This window comes from Eptesicus fuscus, chromosome 10, assembly GCF_027574615.1.
Source record: "Eptesicus fuscus isolate TK198812 chromosome 10, DD_ASM_mEF_20220401, whole genome shotgun sequence".
Lineage (NCBI taxonomy): Eukaryota > Metazoa > Chordata > Mammalia > Chiroptera > Vespertilionidae > Eptesicus > Eptesicus fuscus.
In genome coordinates, this window is record NC_072482.1 from 46,583,290 (window position 1) to 46,589,289 (window position 6,000).

The 6,000-nt window shown below is 55.0% G+C and overlaps 1 protein-coding gene across 4 annotated transcripts in view; it reads right to left on the bottom strand.

Moving 5' to 3' along the window:
* Positions 1-3,258, bottom strand: part of BACH2 (BTB domain and CNC homolog 2) — a 335,928-nt gene extending 332,670 nt beyond the window's left edge. For 3 of the 4 annotated variants that reach the window (XR_008557208.1, XR_008557210.1, XR_008557209.1), the window contains exon 1: positions 2,871-3,258. The gene's annotated coding sequence lies outside the window, so the exon portion shown is untranslated. The remainder of the gene's footprint in view (positions 1-2,870) is intronic. The other variant, XM_054721928.1, reaches the window with a different exon arrangement.
* Between the last annotated feature and the right edge of the window lie 2,742 nt (positions 3,259-6,000).

A 6,000-nucleotide genomic window follows, 5' to 3' on the forward strand; every position in this document is an offset into this window, starting at 1 on the left:
ATCTGAACATGAACCTGACCATCTGGCTCTCTGTGACTCACTTTGATCACAAAATGAATTGCAACAAATTGAAGAGCACATGGCTAGAGTTAATTGTCTCATCCGTAATCTGAACCTACTTTTAAGCAGTTATTAGTACCCTCTATCAGGTAGAAACATTTCCTACCATCACTGCAAAGTGCATTTTCCTGATGAACTGTAATGGATCATTAAATTCCATATCTGAATAACAATACTCTGCACTTAGGCAGTGCCTTTCATCCAGGGATTTCAAGGCAGTTTGCAAATAATTAAGCCCCTCACACAGCAGCCAGAGGTGAGGGACTTGCCTGAAGACACTGACTTAAAGGCATAATTCAATAGAAAGAATAAATGGCTTCCTCCCAGGCACTAGGAATACTGAAAAGTGAGACGGGGGAGGGGAAGGTGTCCAGATTCCCTCCCTCACTTTCTGCCTTACTCCTTCTCTATGGCAGATCCTCACTGGCAACACACAAAGCACTGAGAAGTCACTAACAGGGGTGCTCGTAATTTAGCGATGAGTTCAGGCATACGCATATATGAGGAGACTGTTCCTCACTATAACCCTGGCATACACAATCCGAACTGACATTTCAATCCACCTGCAGAGTCGACAGATACCAGAAGAATTAACTCAACACATTTATGATTACCAAATGGCAAACCTAAAAGCCTTCCAAAATCCAGAATGAAATTACTGCTCTTCACAAATAAAGTATGCTTTAACAAAAGTACTTTATTCCATGATTGTGTATGCCATTTCTGGGACTCCTGTCTGAATGATATTGAAGTTTCCGGAATAGCAAATAGGATGGAAGTGGGCAATCAATGCATTCCCCGTCCTCTCCCCCGCCCCCTCCCCCCAAATGCATTTTTAAAACCAGAACACTAGAAGGGAAAAAAAAAATTCAGCCACTCAAAGTTCTGTGGTGAAATTATAAACTCCTAAAAACTGAATGTATAATGAAAACGCTGACAGACCTTTCACTGGAGCAGTCTGAATGCAACACTGTAATTTAGCAATCGCTCTTACAGACTTACAGACTAATTCTAACAAGATGTCATTTTGACTCCCGTTTATTATTACCTGCAAGAATGAAAAATGCCGCTTACCGGAGAAGCAGGGTGGGGCAATCTCACATTTTTAGCAAGACTTTTTCTGTCTCCCCGAAACAGCCCTCTCCGCTGAAGGAGCGGCAGCCTTTCCCGCTCAGCCTCTTTCATGTCGGCCAGAGCCTTCGCAGCCCGGCATGCCTTTCCTACGTGCTACATTTTAATGACCCGGAGAAAACCGTTATCAGCTAACATCTCTAATTTTACTCTAAACAGACAAAAGCAACAGATCTCATGAGGCATCATCTCCGCCAAGGTTCCCACTAGGCAGGAAAGGATTTTTTATCTGAAGCAATGACCCTTTTTAGTTAGACTCAACAGATAACATTTACACCGAGAGCGAGGGACGGCAGCACCAGACAGAAAGTGAAAACTGAGGAACGCCGCGTCTCGCCATCCGCGGGTCCCCCGGGAGCCTGGGGGTGCGACGTATCCTCGTCCCGATCGTGTCCCAGGGGCCGCGGGTCTCCGAGCAGAAGCAGCGAGGAGCGCCTTCTCGGGCCACAGACTAAACCATCCCGACAGCGCTGGGCTCCAACTTCCCCCAAGTTGTCAAACTCGCCCACACACGGAAGAGTGCCGCGGGGACACCCCGCGTATCCACGACCCACGAAGCCAGGGGAGCGCGGCCGCTTTCATAGACACACACCCGGCCCTGCCTGCTTCCTCCCCCGGTCCGAGTTCCTGCAAATCCTCGGCCAGACTGAGGTCACCGAGAAGCTGGCTAGAGTCCCCTCTCGTGGGCAGCCGGGGTAGTCCAGGAGCGCCGCCCACCGCCCTCTCCAGGGGCGCTCGGCTCCTGAGCACCCACCGGGTGAGACCCACACGCGCCTCCACAGGGGGAGACGGAAAGGTGTCCCCTGGATAAACCCCTTTCCTTAGGTTGAGCTCCTGGGGCTTGTAGACTCAAGTGTGTGGGGAGAGAGAAGGGGTGTGTGTGTGTGTTGCACTTTGGTTTCATGCAGAATCTTGCAAGGTTTCCCTCTCCGGTGGCACGAGCCTCTCGCTCTGCCTTCCCAGGGACGCATTCCGACAACCTGGCCATTGGCTAGGAGGGGTCCCACCCAGCGTGCAGTCCGAGGTCTGCGCTGCGAGGCCCCAACCTGACTCTTCTCGGGACTCTATAAACTTGGGCTTCGATGCCCCGCCAGTCTCCGTGGTTCCGGATACCCCGCGGCAACTGACAGCTGAGCGCACCAGCGCGGCGGCCGCGGAGCTCGCGGAGCAGTCCCGGGCACCGACGCTGCAGGCAGGTTGGAGGCCCTCCGGCCCCGCGAGGAAATCGCGGGCTGGGGGCCGGGGCGTCCGGGCCTCGCCGGGGCCGGGAGCAGGGCCGTGGGTCTGACAGCTGCTCCGGCTCCCGCAGACGCGCGCCTCCCTCCAGCCCGCCCTCCCCACGCCTGACTTATTACCCTCCGCTCCTCCTCCCCCTGCTGTTCCAAAACACCCGTCGACGCGAACAAAATACAATGCCGCCTCGCCCGCCGTAAACAGCCAGCGAGAGAGCGCACGGTCGCGGCGGCGCGTCCGCCCGCTCGGCTCCCACCGCCTTCCCGTTCCTAGAAAAAAGCCATAAAAGCGGCAGGGCGCTCGGCCGGCGGCTGCGCGCCGGGGGGGGACCGCGGCTCCCTTCCTGCGCCGCTTCCCCACGCCTCCCCGCGCACCCACTGCCCCCTCAAACTTGCCCCGCCACCCCGCCACCCCGCCCGGCGCCGGGGCCGGGCCCGGGGACTCACCTCACCAGAGAACTTTGCGCCCTTTTCCGCCTCCTCCTCTCGGCGTCTTCCCAGCCCCGCAGCCCCCTCCCGGCGGCCGGCGCGGTGGGCGGTTCGGGGGGTCACCAAAAGCTCGAGGAGAGGACGCGCATCACATGGCAGCTGGTTCCCAGCTCCCCGAGTGTGCCGGGAGGGGGGAGGGGAAGGGTCGAGGGCAGGTCGGGGGAGCGCGAGAGCCCGGCGGCCGCGGGAGTGGGCAGGCGGGTGGCGAGGGCGGCGGCGGGCGCGGGCGCTGGGCGCTGCTGCGATCGGGGCCCGAGCGTGCACGGTCGCGGCGGCGGCGGCTGCTGAGGCGGCGGCGGCTCGGCGCTGTTTGCTCCGCGCGCGGCTCGCGCTCTCCCCGGAACGCCCACACTCTCAATCGCTACATTGTTGACATTCGGGCGCTGACGTCACCGCTCCCCATTCACAATAACTTTACGGGAGCCGGGCAGCGCACCTCCCCGGCCGCTGGGGCGCCGTACGCCTGGCGACTAGCGTAAGCCGCTCCGCGAATGGCGCTCCGAGGGCCGGGGCGCGGGGCGCGGGGCGGGGGCGGGGGCGGGGGCGGGCACGCGCGCTCCGCCGGCTCGCGGGAGGGGGCGCGCCTCACACCGCCGCCGCCGCGGCTCTCCCCGCTTTGTGTGGCCGCGCGGCCGGGCGAGCCCCCTTGCTCCGGGCCCAGCTGACCATCTGGCTCCGTCCAGCCCGGCCCGGGATCTCGGGGGGCCTTGAAAGGCAAGGGCTGGGGTCGTGTGGAGGAGTGTGGAGTGTGGTGAGGGCTGGTGTGGCACGTACGAAGGGGGGGCAGAGTTCTGGGCACAACACTCTGGAAGGGGAGCCAGACCTCCAGACCGAGGGTTGCTGCGTTGTCTAGCGTTTCCCAGGAGGGACCAGAAAAGGTGCAACACGGGCCCCCACAAAGCCGACCCTTTGGGGTGGGGATGGGGCGAAGAAGAGTAGCTCCTGGCTGTGATGGGGACGTTTGGATCCTGGTGGAGGGCCTCAGCGTGTCCCACCGAGGGAGCCTCCAAGTCCCCACACCAGGGTTTTAGAGGGGAAGCAAGAAGTTTCGAGCGTCAGTGAAAAGCCCTGTCTCCCCAGCTTCAGCCTCCAGCTCTGCAGGGACCCAGCCTCTCTCCTGCCTCTCGATCTGGAGGCTGCCCGGGTGTTGCTCCTGCCCTGTAAGGCCATCGTGTGGCTGTCCTGTCAGAAGAAAGCCTGATGGCGGTTAAGATTTTACAGAAAGTAATTAGGACTTAGACTGAACGAACATTTGCAATAAAAGACGGTTGTGTTAGTATAATGCTGGTGCCTGCAAATTTACCCCGCCAAGGCCAGGAAATTATGCCACGTTTCCCCGAACACCTATAACTCGGCCCCCCTGTGTACAGGCAGTATTCCATATTATTACGTGTGGTGCTGATTTTTAATGAATATTATAAAACTTTGACTCGCTCTACTGAGAGAAGGATCATAAATCCCCCCTGTAAAATGGGCACTGGCATATGCTGAGGAAGCAGTGAAGCGCTGCCCTGGGAGTCTTGTGATATCAGCCAAAGTGTTGCTCTGAACCACCTTCGTGTGAAGACAGTTTTAAAAGGCCCCGTTTTGAATGTCTGTGTGGAAAGCTAAGCGATGGTGAAAAGGAAGCTGAGGGGCCAAGCTCATTTTCTTCTAGCAGCATAGCAGAGCCTCCGTGGGTCGGTCTAGACCCCCACTGGGTGATTTTTCTCTGCTAGCCCCTCCAGTTTTCAGGTGGGGAAAAGTCTCAGAGCTAGGTGCCCTGACTGGGGGTCCGGTGCCCTTTTTGATGGAACACCCTGCTTCTGAGGTCCCTGTCTGGCCTCCTGACAAGGACAGAGAATACTGATCCCTGGTCTGCCCGGGTGAGGCCATAATCTGATGGATGGTGATGTTTCTGTATTCATCATTCTTGTAAGTATGTGAGTGTCAATGTGGTAACTTTATGCATTTTAATAAGCACCGCTACATGTTTTTTCTCACAAGAGCCAGGCTTGAGACGATCCCTAAGAGTGTCATGTAAATTCATTTCTTTTCAAGCAGGCCATGGCTGCCTGGCTGTGAGTGGAGTTGGGCACATCAGCATTGGGGAAGGAGAGCGGGGATGGGTGGGTGGGTTGGGGGGGGGGGAGGCTGCTGCAAGCTGACCTTGCCACCTTGTTTCTGGTCCCAAGTGGATATAACAAAGGCTATGTGGTCGTTTCAATTCACTTGCCAAAGATGCAAGCCGGAGCGTTTTCAGTTTGAAATCCTTAAGTATGAGATGGGACAGCAATTAGAGATGAAAAAAACAAAACAAAACAAAAAAATCAACGAATGCAACCATGATAGGTTGTATTATCTACTCATTCAAGGAGGTTGAATTAGGACTAGCTGACCTCGAAGACCACATCCAGTACCGCAGTCATGTGCCTCTGTGGCCGGGAATATGACAAAATCTTTGCCTTCGAGGAGCTTAAAGTCCAGCAGGGGGTTAATTCTTTCATTTTATTTTCAAATTTAGAAGTGGGTTATTTGAGTTAAATCCTATAAAGCCTATTCAGAATTATATGCACTTAGGATGGTAAGTCAAGTACTGGGCACTGTTTTCACAATATGACCACAGGGATGAGGCTGTGGTCAGCCTTAGCACCCTCGTCGAGAATGTTTGCTGGCCATTCCTGGGGTTTGTGGTGCTGCTCTGGGCACTTCAGGCATTTACAATGAGAAACAGATTCCCCTCCTTCCTTCTGTGTATTCATGGCAGTAACTTGAGTAGAGGTCAACTTATTTCCCATGCCTGCAACAGTCAACCTTCTCTGATATACTTTTCCTACATAATTACATGTGTTTGCTGGTCCAGAACATGGACTTCATCTGTAATACATTTCTAAGCAGGATATAATTTCCAAGACGATAACTTTGTATTATAGCATTGAAGTCCGTAAACTTTACTTCTATAAATCACCTTGATTTTATAAAATAGGAAAAATTAAAATATCCTGGAAACAAAAAGAGGAGGAGAGGAAGACAAAAGAAAGAAGCAAGCAGTTCTGGGGTCTTCAATTTTCTTGCTCCCCAGCATCCTGTTACAGTATTTGATGATGTA